The sequence below is a fragment of the Azolla caroliniana genome, unplaced genomic scaffold (assembly GCF_043228905.1).
Source record: "Azolla caroliniana isolate FFs.n. ecotype wild unplaced genomic scaffold, voAzoCaro1.0.p SCAF_200, whole genome shotgun sequence".
NCBI lineage: Eukaryota > Viridiplantae > Streptophyta > Polypodiopsida > Salviniales > Salviniaceae > Azolla > Azolla caroliniana.
The window spans coordinates 38,868-53,903 of NW_028230635.1; the positions used below are offsets into that span (position 1 = coordinate 38,868).

The 15,036-nt window shown below is 43.1% G+C and overlaps 4 non-coding genes across 4 annotated transcripts; all 4 read right to left on the reverse strand.

Annotated features, from left to right (window-relative positions):
- Nucleotides 1-5,077: 5,077 nt before the first annotated feature.
- On the reverse strand, nt 5,078-5,158 carry TRNAS-UGA (transfer RNA serine (anticodon UGA)). The gene has a single exon. It is a non-coding gene; the product is annotated as a tRNA-Ser (tRNA).
- A 5,317-nt stretch (nt 5,159-10,475) lies between these two features.
- TRNAS-AGA (transfer RNA serine (anticodon AGA)) lies at nt 10,476-10,556 on the reverse strand. Its single transcript has one exon. It is a non-coding gene; the product is annotated as a tRNA-Ser (tRNA).
- Nucleotides 10,557-10,810: 254 nt separating this feature from the next.
- On the reverse strand, nt 10,811-10,891 carry TRNAS-UGA (transfer RNA serine (anticodon UGA)). Its single transcript has one exon. It is a non-coding gene; the product is annotated as a tRNA-Ser (tRNA).
- A 485-nt stretch (nt 10,892-11,376) lies between these two features.
- On the reverse strand, nt 11,377-11,457 carry TRNAS-UGA (transfer RNA serine (anticodon UGA)). Its single transcript has one exon. It is a non-coding gene; the product is annotated as a tRNA-Ser (tRNA).
- Between the last annotated feature and the right edge of the window lie 3,579 nt (nt 11,458-15,036).

Consider the following 15,036-nt stretch of genomic DNA (forward strand, 5'->3'; position numbering starts at 1 on the left):
CGGGCGGTTCAATGGAAGAGATATCACGAGCTACTTGGATGCCTATAAGGCCGAAATGCTTATGCGAAATGTCCCCGAAGATAGGCAGCTAACTAGATTCCCTAGAGTGGTAACGCCGAGTATCCACGTGGAGGTACTCGAGATCCAAGCGGACTGTTGCAATTGGGTAGAGTTTGAAGAAAGACTCCTCGAGAAGTACGGCCTTGATGACTCACTCAGAATTTCGAAAAGGGATCTAATGGAGTGGGTTGAGCTTCCCGGCAAGCGGAGAAATACTATGGTACTTTTACAAGAATTTGAGAAGCGCTTCGCGCGACTCTTGACGCTCGATAGGATGGTGCTTGACACAAGAAAGGTCCTACTATTCATAAAGATTATTGATGCATGAGACCGAGAGAAGGTGGGGTCCCTCCTCAAAACTGATGATGGGCTCATGATGGATTGGGCTATGGTAAAACAGGTTTGTAGCCGCTTCAATAAGAGAAGGGAATTGAATGACGGGTCTCCGTTGAGCGGCCAAACATCCACAGGCTCCATTAGTGAGACACATGAAACCAGGGGTGGTAGATGGTTGAGAATCAAGCTCAAGTTGGTATAGTGTGTGAACTCACCTTGAGAGTGAAGAGACACTCCAATGGTCAAGAGTCACCATTATGTCACCACTTTGTATTCTAGCATTAAGTATGAGTCATAGAATCATATTCTATGACACATAACTTATGAGCTTTCACATTCCCCATGCTCCATGAGTCTTGTAGTCAATGAAGAGAGAGGGTGACTACATAAAGCACCCTCCTCCCACCTTGTATAATGTTGAGTCTTTCTCCTTTGTCAATAGACTTTTACCTTGCGTATTCTCTGTGTTTCACTCACACACACACACTCTCTCTCTCTCTCTTACACACACACATAACTCACATCTCTTCCGCTTCACAAGAATCTATCTCTTGATTCTTTACATGGTATCAGAGCGATTTGGTAGCTCGATCTAGCCCATTCGCCTCATCGTGATCGTGTGTTGTGCTTTATGCCGACGACCAAGAACCGGGTCATAGCTATCTATGCGCAAGCTTGACCACAACCGAGCTTAGAATCATACATAGAAAAACATGGAATGAAACCGACGACACAGTGAAGAGAAGAGTACACAGGATGTTTACGTTGAAAACCCAAACTAGCAAAAAACCACGACAGCCAACAGACTACAAACTATCACTATATCACAATGGTTACAACAGTGAGCTCACGGAGGCAACGACCTCGCGCTCACGATCTTCGCCACAGGTGGCGGTTACAACAGAGGCAACGACCTCTTCCTCTCTCTCTCTCTCTCTCTGTACACTGTTACGCGCTCTCTAGTCTTGCACCAACAAGAATGACAACAACCACAAAAGAGTTTGCCCTAAGTCATATTTATACTAATATGACTTTCTGGCTATTTACAAATATAGCCCCAATGGACTGTCAGAAACATATTTACGAATATGTCCCTTCTTCCGGTGACCACTCCTTACCGGGCCTGCATCATTCGGCGCTTGCCGGGCACATGTCATCCGGTTCTCACCGGGTCTTCCGTTGCGGGGTACTCGTCATCCGGTTCTCACGAGGTCTATTCTCATTAGTACTATTCTCCTCGCTTCCCATCCGGAGGGACCTGTTTCCTGACAGCAGCTCCCGGATACGCGACATGGGAGCAAGCCGCAAGCCGCGTGATGTATTGTTTGGCGACATGTGTTCACGACCACATGCTCAGTTACATTCGAGAAGCCAAGACGTTGAAGGAAGCGTGGGAAAATCTAGGAAAGATTTTCGCCGCCAACACGACCACGAGGAAGCTTCAACTCCGCCAAGAGTTGAACAATATTCAACAAAGGGACATGTCCATCACGACATACACCTTGAAGATCAAGGAGCTTTGCGACTCGCTCGGCTCAATAAGCGTAAGTATAGATGATGATGAGATGGTGCAAATATGCCTCGGCGGCCTCGCACCACGGTTCGGCGCGATGCGAACCGCCATTCTAGCTCAGGAGAAATCTCCCTCCTTCTTCAAGCTCCAATAAATGTTATTGGTCGAAGAAAACCATGTGCGTACAAGGAGCAATGAGTCGGAAGGCCACATGCTCTACACGCACTCTAATGGAGGAAGAGGACGCGGACGAGCGAGAGGCCGATTCGGCCAAGGACAAGGCGGACGAGGTTCGACCTACGAGAACAACTCCCAATTTTGGCCGCAAAACGGAGGCCAACGAGGAACCTTCGCAAGAAGGGGGAGCTTCCACTCCGGCCCAAGCAGTCAAAACTCAACCGAATGCGGATATCGCGGAAAGCTCGGCCACCACGAAGAAGAGTGCCGAAAGAAGATGCATGAATCGGCTTCCACAAGCCACAACTCACGAATTATGCACAAAACTCCGACTACGAAGATCATGGCGGAATGTATGCACACAACTCCGACCGTGGCGGAATGTTCATGATGAAACATAGAGCAAACTCTATGTCAGCCGCTACCTCAACTAGTGCCTACAGTCCGAAAGACGTATGGTTCGTCGATTCCAGTGCCTCGAACCATATGACATCGAATCAAGAATGGTTACAAGAACTTCGAGAGCCGGACTGACCTGGCTATGTCGAAACCGGAGACGACACTACGCACCCGATTCGGCACATTGGAATTGTTCCGTTCGGAAAATAAGCTAAGCAAAATTACATTAAAAATGTCTTGCATGTACCAACCATTATGGAGAATTTGGTCTCCGTCGACCAAATTGTAGAGCAAGGGATGCAAGTTTGATTTAATCAAGGCAGTTACTTCATCGAAAAAGAGGGCCGACTCATCGCACGCGGACGAAGAGAGGACCGGATGTTCATTCTCGATTCACGCGAGATGAAATCCGCCATGTTCGCGAAAAACATGAAAGCTGACTCCGACATAGAGCTATGGCACAAGCGAATCGGCCACATCAATCTTAACAAACTCAAAGCAATGAAATCGAAAGGAGTCGTCATCGGACTCCCGACATTCAAAGAGAAGGAGATTGAAGGTGTATGGGAAGCGTGTCAATTCGGCAAGCAACACCGACACCCATTCCCGAAAGAGCGGAACGTGAGCAAAGGTCTACTCGACGTAGTCCATTCCGACGTATGGGGACCGGCGCAAACGGCTACATTCGGCGGATGCCGATATTACGTGCTCTTCATCGACGACTTCTCTAGGCACACTTGGATCTACCCGATACGGCAAAAGAGTGAAGTGTTCAGACACTTCCAAAATTTTAACAATGAAGTCGAGAAAGCCACGGGCCGACATGTACGATGCCTTCGATCAGATGGCGGCAAGGAGTACTTCTCGGACGATTTCACGGTGTATCTCCGAAAGGAAGGAATTCGGTGAAAATTCACTTGCCGACACACTCCGCAACAAAACGGAGTAGCCGAGCGCAAAAATCATCACATCCTCGAAGTAGCACGGGCCATGATGAACGAGAAGCATATGCCCAAGTCATATTGGGCCGAAGCTGCAAATACGACTGTCTACCTAATGCCACTTTGTATTCTGGCATTTAGTATGAGTCATAGAATCATATTCTATGACACATAACTTATGAGCTTTCACATTCCCCATGCTCCATGAGTCTTGTAGTTAATGAAGAGAGAGGGTGACTACATAAAGCACCCTCCTCCCACCTTGTATAATGTTGAGTCTTTCTCCTTTGTCAATAGACTTTTACCTTGCGTATTCTCTGTGTTTAACTCTCTCTCTCTCTCTCTCTTACACACACACATAACTCACATCTCTTCCACTTCACACGAATCCATCTCTTGATTGTTTACACAAATATTATCTATCTAAGCATGCTAATAAAGCAGAAAAGAGGTCTATTATAAGTCTTTATTCTTTGGGTAGCGATACGATTTAAGTGTTGACAAGTATGTTTGTGCACATACATTTGAATACTATTGAGATATTTAATGTTTAAAGCACAGAAGCTCAATGTTAGTAAACGATTTCCACAACTTAGTAAAAGAATCTCGACAATTGCAGGCTTCGAACCTACGAGGGCGAACACATTTGATTTCAAATCAACCGCCTTAACTACTCGGCCAAATTGCCATTTTTTGTTGGCTTTTATGAGATAGTACAACCACCATAAGCACTCGGGCAAAGTGTTTCTAGTTTTCATGAATCGATTTGAGTATTGTCCACACTAAAATCCTAGAGATATTATCTATCTAATGCTTGATAATAAGCGAACCAAAACGCTAGAAAGAGTAGTTATTCTTAAGGTAATACTACTATTTATGTGTTCACTAGTAGGTTATCGCAATTATATTTCACTATGTGAGCTTGTGTTTACGATACCTACGGAAGCCAATGTTCAAAAATGCATCTTAGAAAGTTTAGTTTTCTCTGTGTGGTGACCAATGCTTTCTAAGATGGAATATTTATTGTTGAGCACAAGTCAAGCTCGATATAAGTTACTAGCAATAATACCTAAGTGCAAAAAATCTGGACAACTGCAATATTTGAATTTACGAGGAAGAACCCATTTGATTTCAAGTCAAATACCTTAACCACTCGGCCAAATTGTCATACTAGCTTTATATTGCGAAAATTGTTCCATGGGACTTAAGAAGTTATGCTTGTGTGCGTGTCACATTGCTAAGACGGAAGATGCATTGGTTCACATCACAAAATATCGATGTTATTGAAAGTAGTCAACAACTAACTGAAACAAAGTCGACAAATGTAGTATTCGATCATACGAGGGCGAACGCATTGGATTTCTAGTCAAACGCCTTAACCACTCAGCCAAGTTGTCCTATTTTGCTCTTTGTCATAGTTACATATTTTAGTATTGGTTGTAATTAAATGTAGAAAATATTATATATCTAGGCATGCTAATAAAGCAGAGAAGAGGACTAGTATAAGTCTTTATTCTTTGGGTAGCAATATGATTTAAGTGTTGACAAGTATGTTAGTGAACATACATTTAAATACTATTGGGATATTTAATGTTCAAAGCACAAAAGCTCAATGTTAGTAAATAGTTTCCACAATATAGTAAAAGAATCTCGACAATTGCAAGATTTGAACCTACAAGGGCGAACCCATATGATTTCAAGTCAAACGCCTTAACCACTCGGCCAAATTGCCATATCTGGTTAGCTTCTACCATGAAATAATACAATTATTAATATTTTGGGCAATCCGTGTAATGATTATCTTAGTTGGCGTTATGTTAATGCAAAAATATTCGGTTATATTAGGAAATTTTGAAAATATGGAGTCGGGCTAATATTGACACATTTGGCTCTAGGGGTTAAATATTCATGATAGATGTCACCTCTCTAAATTGGGATATGTATTGGTTTGCCACACAATGACTTGATGTAAATCAACGACGACAACATCAAAGATTCTAAAAGAAAGTCTACAAATGTAGGATTCCAAGCTCCAAGAAGCAAACATTTGATTTTGAATCAACCACCATAAGTAGTCAGGAAAATTGTTTCTAGTTTTCATGAATTGATTTGAGTGTTGTGCACATGAAAATGTTGGAGATACTATCTATCTAAGCTTGATAATAAGCAAACCAAAAACGCAACGATGGAGTTGTGGAACTACTGCTTGGCAATCCCGAGCACCTCCCGCAACGACAGTTCCACCTTGCTGTCGAGGATTCGTTCTTCCAGGACCTTTCATAGGTCTGTGGTCCTTTCGATCTCCGTGCCCAAACGGTATCCGCCCTTCTTGTGGTTATCCCGGGCACTGGACTCACCGGCCTCGTTCCGTTTCAGCCCGAATCGGGTTTCGTATCTTTGTGAGGGTCCGGCCCCTTTTGATTTTACCTACCCGTTTGTCTTCAACCAGAGCCTCATAGTTCTGGCAAGCTGCTTCGACGAAACCCGTCTTTTCTTCGACTGGGTCACTCCACCCAGTTACCTCCTAGACCCGCTTCTCCGCGCGGTCCGCCTCGTCTCTCTTCAGTCGGGCACCGACGAGGCCTTCCAGCACCGTCGGCCAGAACTCGGCTTTGCTCTCCTTCCGGGCCTCGCTGCTTCCGACCCGAATACCGGCTGACGCTGAGTAGTGGACGGTCTCCGCGTGCCGGGCTGCCGCCTCTTCCATCAGCCTTTTCATTCCTCCTCGCCCGTCGTTTCGGTTCAGGGCTCTCCGGGTATCGTTGGCGTGCACCCGACCTTCCCATAGGTACACTACCCGGCTTCTCAAAGCCTCCATAAAGTCCCCGCAGTCTTCCCATAGGTACACTACCTCGTCGCACCACATGGACCTACTTCCTGCCGGAGGCCGTCGGTCACGAGCCTGATCGCCGCCTTCCCTCCAAGCCTGGGCGATCTGGAGATCCTTTACCGCTCGTGTCAACTCCTCCAGAGCTGTTCCCCCGGACGAGCCTCTGATCACGCCGGTCGAAGAAGAACCGGTTTCGAGCCACTCCCGGGTCTCTTCCCTTCGCGCTTGCGGTATCGGTTCGAGCTTCCTTGCTACGACAGGTCCCGCCCCGGTCGCCTCTGTATCAGCCCACTCCCACCGTTTGTCAAAATGGCCGCAGACTCTCTTTACCGCGGCCCAGTCGGTCGTCAGTCCGTCTTCGGTTTCTGGTAAGGAGCCAACTTGCCCCCGATCCCATGCATTAACCGATTTGACAAACAGTAGGACATGACTTGTGTCCAGAACGGTCCGATCGAGCGCCGAAAGGTGCGCAAAGCGTTCCTCAAACTCCCGGAGGAGTACCGACGCATTTCTTCCTTTGTTGGGGGACTCCACCCACTCCATGAAGCTCCGCTTCGAAAGTCGAAGCGCGTCATCCAACCCGTATTTCTCCAGGAGCCGTCCTTCGAACTCCTCCCATGTCCGGCTCTCCGCCCGGACCTCGAGCACCTTCGCATGGATGCCTGGCATCGCCACTCGAGGGAATTCGGCAAGACGCCTCTCTTCCGGAATATCCCTCATCAACATCTCCGCCCGGTAGGACGCCAAATAACTCGTGGCATCCATTCCACTGAACCGGCCGATCATACCGACGATCGCCTCAATAGCCCTGTTAAGGGCGCCGGTGCCCTCGCCCGCGCTCACTATCCGGTCCACGGTCGAAGCCATGGCCTCTGCAAGATCCGACCCCCTCATCTTCTGCTCCTCTGCCGCTTGCTTCACGTCGGGTTCACCAAATATGTCGCGTTGTTACGCGCGTGTGTGGAGAGACGAGGCGGGACCACCGGGGTCTTGAACCGAAGAGCAGGTGAATGAAGGGGAAAGAGAAAGAGAGCGACGCCCGGTCATGTATGAGCAAAGAAACACAAGGGGGGGGGGCACGGCCCGTCAAGACAGAAGACGCGAATGGACACAGAGATAGGGAGACACAAGTGTTTGTATATTAACGAATATCAAGTACACAACAGAGCATGCGAGTGGTTACAACCGAACAAGCCGACGAACAGATGCCGACGCCTGTTCGTCTGCGCACGAAAGGAGAAAAGGGTGGAGGTGCTGCCGGAAGCACACGGGCGTTCCTCGAAGCAACGCGAGCCTCCCGAAACCCTGTAGAGAAGAGCGATGGGGAACGAACAGAGGAGAAGCGTTCGGTTCCAGTCCGATAGCACTTCGTCCTCAATGCGCGATGACTTTCTCCCTGTGTCTCCCTCTCCTTTATAGCGTCAAGAAGGGAGCCGTCTCCCTCATTTACTTCCTACCTACCGAATCTAACTACCCAGGATATCTCTATGTACCTAATTCTCTATTATATACATTAAGAGCGCGCACACGTGAAGGGCCGGTTCATGGGCGCTATTCACCGATTGCACCAAGGGACGGTTTTCTTCATGACAGCGTGCTTGGCATTCGAAGATAACGCAATATCTTCATCAAATCGGCTTCCGTATGTCAAAATCGAACAACTCCCTCTACATACGAAGCGATTCCGCAACTCCGATCGTCATCATCTTATATGTGGATGACCTAGTCATTGGAGGTGAGCATCTCGTCGAAATCAATAAGGTCAAATCCCTCCTTTCCGACAAGTTCGAGATGACGGACATGCAGGAGCTCCACCAATTCCTCGACATTGAGGTAATTCGGACTCCGGCCGGAATCATGATCTCCAAACGGCACTACATCCTCAACTTACTGTACATGTTCGGGATGGTTGAGTGCAAATCCGTGGCAACCCTGCTCGATCGTAATCTCAAAATAGATGCGAACTCCGACACCAAAGTGTGTGAACCAACTCAGTATCGGCAACTCATCGGGAGTCTCATCTACCTCACGATCACACGACCCGATCTTAGTTATCCGGTTGGTCTCCTTAGCCAATTCATGCAAACACCGCATGATACTCACTTGGATTGCGCTAAGCGAGTTCTACGCTATGTGAGCGGCACAATGGATTGCGGCATCCTCTACAAGATCGCGATGCCAATACGACTTGAGGTGTACACATATGCCGATTGGGCAGGCTACAAAGCTGATAGAAGATCAACCTCCGGATTTGTTTTCTTCCTCGGCAGCGGAGCAATATCCTGGAGTAGTAAGAAGCAGCCTACCGTCGCTCTTTCGAGTACGGAGGCGGAATACAGGGGCACAACCGTAGCTGCGTGTGAAGTCGTATGGCTCAAGAGGATTTTGAAGGATTTGGGCGTACCCATCAAGGATCCGACTTCCCTTTATTGCAACAACATGAGCAGTATCTATCTGGCTCGGAACCCGGTGTTCCACGCGCGGACAAAGCACATCGAAGTGCACTATCACTTCATCCGAGAGCGCGTTCTGGCTGGCGATGTCGATCTACAACACATTAGCACCAATCTTCAAACGACCGACATCTTCACCAAAGCCTTAGGAGCCGACAAGCTATGCCAATTCATGACCGATCTCGGATTGACGATCCCTGATCTGCCAAGCTTGAGGGGGAGTACTAAAGACACTACACAATAACGCGTGGATTCCGCAACCACGCAATGAAGCAGTGAAGAGCCGATCTACAGTGCAAAGCCGCGAAGAAAGACGCAAGCCGAAGCACAAACTTCGTAACTACGCACAACGCAAGCTGGAGCACGGATTCCGAAACTCCGCATAAAGCAAGTCGACGTGGACTCCGGAACGCGAGTTGAAGTAGATTTCGAATACCATCTGAAACCGACCCGACTTGAGCTTGAGGGGGCATGTTGAGAATCAAGCTCAACTTGGTATAGTATGTGAACTCACCTTGAGAGTGAAGAGACACTCCAACAGTCAAGAGTCACCATTATGTCACTAGTTTGTATTCTAGCATTTAGTATGAGTCATAGAATCATATTCTATGACACATAACTTATGAGCTTTCACATTCCCCATGCTCCATGAGTCTTGTAGTTAATGAAGAGAGAGGGTGACTACATAAAGCACCCTCCTCCCACCATGTATAATGTTGAGTCTTTCTCCTATGTCAATAGACTTTTACCTTGCGTATTCTTTGTGTTTCACTCTCACTCTCTCTCTCTCTCTCTTACACACACACACACATAACTCATATCTCTTCCGCTTCACAAGAATCCATCTCTTGATTCTTTACAAAAATATTATCTATCTAAGCATGCTAATAAAGCAGAAAAGAGGTCTATTATAAGTCTTTATTCTTTGGGTAGCGATACGATTTAAGTGTTGACAAGTATGTTTGTGCACATACATTTGAATACTATTGAGATATTTAATGTTTAAAGCACAGAAGCTCAATGTTAGTAAACGATTTCCACAACTTAGTAAAAGAATCTCGACAATTGCAGGCTTCGAACCTACGAGGGCGAACACATTTGATTTCAAATCAACCGCCTTAACTACTCGGCCAAATTGCCATTTTTTGTTGGCTTTTATGAGATAGTACAACCACCATAAGCACTCGGGCAAAGTGTTTCTAGTTTTCATGAATCGATTTGAGTATTGTCCACACTAAAATGTTGGAGATATTATCTATCTAAGCTTGATAATAAGCGAACCAAAACGCTAGAAAGAGTAGTTATTCTTAAGGTAATACTACTATTTATGTGTTCACTAGTAGGTTATCGCAGTTATATTTCACTAGGTGAGCTTGTGTTTACGATACCTACGGAAGCCAATGTTCAAAAATGCATCTTAGAAAGTTTAGTTTTCTCTGTGTGGTGACCAATGCTTTCTAAGATGGGATATTTATTGTTGAGCACATGTCAAGCTCGATATAAGTTACTAGCAATAATACCTAAGTGCAAAAATCTCGACAACTGCAATATTTGAATTTACGAGGAAGAACCCATTTGATTTCGAGTCAAACACCTTAACCACTCGGCCAAATTGTCATACTAGCTTTATATTGCGAAAATTGTTCCATGGGACTTAAGAAGTCATGCTTGTGTGCGTGTCACATTGCTAAGACGGAAGATGCATTGGTTCACATCACAAAATATCGATGTTATTGAAAGTAGTCAACAACTAACTGAAACAAAGTCGACAACTGCAAGATTCGAACATACGAGGGCGAACCCATTTGATTTCTAGTCAAACGCCTTAACCACTCAGCCAAGTTGTCCTATTTTGCTCTTTGTCATAGTTACATATTTTAGTATTGGTTGTAATTAAATGTAGCAAATATTATATATCTAAGCATGCTAATAAAGCAGAAAAGAGGACTAGTATAAGTCTTTATTCTTTGGGTAGTGATATGATTTAAGTGTTGACAAGTATGTTAGTGCACATACATTTAAATACTATTGGGATATTTAATGTTTAAAGCACAAAAGCTCAATGTTAGTAAATAGTTTCCACAACATAGTAAAAGAATCTCGACAATTGTAAGATTTGAACCTACAAGGGTGAACCCATATGATTTCAAGTCAAACGCCTTAACCACTCGGCCAAATTGCCATATTTGGTTGGCTTCTACCATGAAATAGTACAACTATGAATATTTTGGGCAATCCGTCTAATGATTATCTTAGTTAGCATTTTGTTAATGCAAAAATATTCAGTTATATTAGGAAATTTTGAAAATATGGAGTCGGGCTAATATTAACACATTTGGCTCTAGGGGTTAAATATTCATAATAGATGTCGCCTCTCTAAATTGGGATATGTATTGGTTTGCCACACAATGACTTGATGTAAATCAAAGACGACAACATCAAAGATTCTAAAAGAAAGTCTACCAAATGTAGGATTCTAAGCTCCAAGAAGCAAACATTTGATTTTGAATCAACCACCATAAGTAGTCGGGAAAATTGTTTCTAGTTTTCATGAATCGATTTGAGTGTTGTGCACACTAAAATGTTGGAGATACTACCTATCTAAGCTTGATAATAAGCAATCCAAAAACGCACGAAGGAGTAGTTATTCCTAAGGGAAAAGAATGTCGACAACTGCAGGATTCGAACCTACGAGGGCAAACCCATTTGATTTCAAGACGAACGCCTTAACCACTCGGCCAAGTTGTCCTTTTTTGCTATTAATGATAGTTACATATTTTAGTATTATTTGGAATTAAATGTTGCAAATATTATCTTTCTAAGCATGCTAATAAAGCAGGAAACATGACAATTATAAGTCTTTATTTTTTCTCCAATCCCTGGGGAACCTAATATTAACACATGGGACATTAAAAGTCATGTTTCCTCTGTGAGTCTTGTTCCTAAAATGGGATATTTACTATTTAAAGAATAGAAGCTCAATGTTAGTGAACAATTTCAAACACCTAAATGGAAGAATGCAATGTTAGTGAACAGTTTCAACACCTAAATGGAAGAATGTTGGCAACTGCAGTATTCGAACCTGCGAGGGCGAACCCATTTGCTTTCAAGTCAAACACCTTAACCAATCGCCCAAATTACCGTATTTTGTTGGCATGTACTATCTATGCTTGATAATAAGCGAAAGAAAAATGCCAGAAAGAGTAGTTATTCTTAAGGTAATGCTACTCTTTATGTGTTCACTACTAGCTTATTGCAATTATATTTCATTAGGTAAGCCTGTTTTAATGATAGATAGGGAAGCCAATGTTCACAAATGTGTTAAATTTTTTTTAGTTTACTCTATATGTTGACCACTTCTTCCTAAGATGGGATATTTATTTTATAGCTTATGTCAAGCTCAAACCTACGAGGGGGAACACATTTCATATCTACTCAAACGCCTTAACAACTCAGCTTAATTTTCCTATGTAGCCATCTACGATAACATATTTTAGTATTGGTTGTAATTAAATGTTGGAAATATGTTCTATCTAAGCATGCTAATAAGGTAGGAAATTGGGAAAGAATGAGTCTTTATTCTTTGGGTAGCGATACGATTTAAGTTTTCACAAGTATGTTAGTGCACATACATTAGATTACTATTGGGATATTTAATGTTTAAAGCATAAAAGCTCAATGTTTGTAAAAAGTTTCCAAAACATAGTAAAAGAATCTCGACAACTATAGGATTCGAACCTACGAGGGCGAACCCATTTGATTTCATTTCAAACGCCTTAACCACTCGGCCAAATTGCCATATTTTGTTGGCTTTTAGCGTGAGATAATAAAACTATTAATATTTTGGGCAATTCGTCTAATGATTTTCTTAGTTTGCGTTATGTTAATGCAGAAATATTCGGTTATATTAGGAAATTTTCAAAATATGGAGTCGGGCTAATATTGACACATTTGGCTTACGCGGTCAAATATTCATGATAGATGTTGCCTCTATAAATGTTGATATGTATTGGTTTGCCACAAAATGGGTCTATTTAAATCAACGACGACAACATCAAAGATTTTAAAGAAAATTCCAAACATGTAGGATTCCAAGCTCCGAGAAGCAAACATTTGATTTTGAGTCCACCACGGTCATAAGTAGTCGGGAAAATTGTTTCTAGTTTTTATGAATCGATTTTAGTATTGTCCACATTAAAATGTTGGAGATATTATCTATCTAAGCTTGATAATAAGCAAACCAAAAACACATAAAGGAATAGTTATTCTTAATGGAAAGGAATGTTGACAATTGGAGGACTATCGTGACTCGTGAGTAGGAGAGAGAGAGAGAGAGAGAGAGAGAGAGAGAGAGAGAGAGATAAGACTTGAAATGGAAATGAGATTATATTATGAGATAAGACTTGAAATGGAAATGAGATTATATTATGAGATAAGACTTGAAATGGAAATGAGATTATATTATGAGGAAACAAGGTTACAAAGAGTAGGCTAAGGGCTAATCCGTAATGAACTCCAATGAAATAGATTTCTGTGGACTCTCAGGAATAGGCATTGGCTGTAATAAGCCATATGGATGATGTCGAGTTCTTTTGGATCGGCAATATGTATCACAATTACAAACATATTCCGTAACAAAATGGCGAAGTCCTGGCCACCAATACCTTCGAGAAATTAACGTGAAAGTCTTGTGGATGGCGAAATGTCCAACCATTGGTGCGTCATGACATTGTTGCAAGTCTGGGTGTCGTGAAGGACCATCAGGCACATATAAGAGATTTTGTCGAAAAAGTAATCCATCATGCCAATTGAACTAGTTGTAGTCTTGACGAGGATTTTGATATTGTTAACAAGAAGCACGATCTAGGATAATATGGTTCAGAATGTCTTGGGTGAATTCATCAGTCGCAATATGCTCCCGAATAGAGTCCAGAAGTCTTGAATCCCCGGGTGTGTCTGTAACATGAAATGCCATTAGTTCTAGATGGTCAAGACCAGAGAGGATTTGCTTCTGACTTTCATGTGGCCTCTCCTGGTTGAAGTTCCATATATGAACACCGAGATAAAGCATCTGCTTTTCCTTGTTGCGTCCCCGGGCGATATTCCCCATTTTTTGCAAACATTGGGTACCATCCTTGTTCGACTATCCTTGAACATCCCGAATCTCGACGAACCCGATTGTTGAAGATCGGCTCAGCCGACTCCAAGAAGTTCAAGATATTGATTTGCACTGTTGATGTGATGCTTAAAACACTCAAAAGAAGGTTGCAGACCGTCATCGACGTGATTCATTGACTATGTTTCAAGTGGGAGATTGAGTATGGGTTTTACAAGGTGACATTAAAACAACTGGACCTTGCTGCAAATTGGAATATCAACGTTTTGGCCTATATGTGATATTTTGTAAGATTAATGATGTGGCATTTTGCCTTGAGCTCCCCCGTCATATGCGTCTTCACCCGGTCTTCCATGTTTCATTTTGGAGCCCTACAAAACCAACTCTATTCCAGGTTGTCTTACATCTCCTCCACCTCCAATCGAAGTTTCAAATGGCTTCGAAGATAAAGTTTCTTCCATTCTCGATTCCAAGATCGTTCACAACAAATTGTAATATTTGGTTGACTAGTTAGGTTATACACCTAATGATCGAACATGGGAAGATTTCGAGAATCTTGCTAATGCTTCCGAAATGGTTGCTGTGTTTCACAACAAATATTCCCATAAGCAAAGTCCGAAATCTTGTCTTCCGACCAGTGGAACTCGTTGTTGAAAAGGGAGGATAATGTCATGAAGACATACATTTTGGCCTTACAAGGATTTGATCCCAAGACGTCTTTGTCTATATGTTAGACCTTTAACCATTATAATAACATATATGACATATATTTATAATAAATATATTATTAGTTATTACAAGATATATAGAGTATTCTAGAATATTCTAGAACATTCCAGGATATTCCATGATTATATTAAATATCATTAATATCTAGAATATTCTAGAACATTCTAGAATACTCCATAAGGATCTATAAATAGGTGTCTATTCATTCATCACAACTTATTCGGTTCAACACCAATCTTTAGCCCTTAGCCTACTCTTTGTAACCTTGTTTCCTGAAAAGAATAGCGTGCGGAAGCAATAGAAAACTGAACACAGAAAATACGCAGGTTTAATGGAGAGGTTGAATATAAACAATATGCAGGACTGACATAGAGAGAGAACACACAGAAACTCAATTCAAAATAATACTCAATCTGTACATACACCGTGCTCAGTGATCACCTTTTATACAAGCCCTGACAATCGGGCTGACACAAGTACTT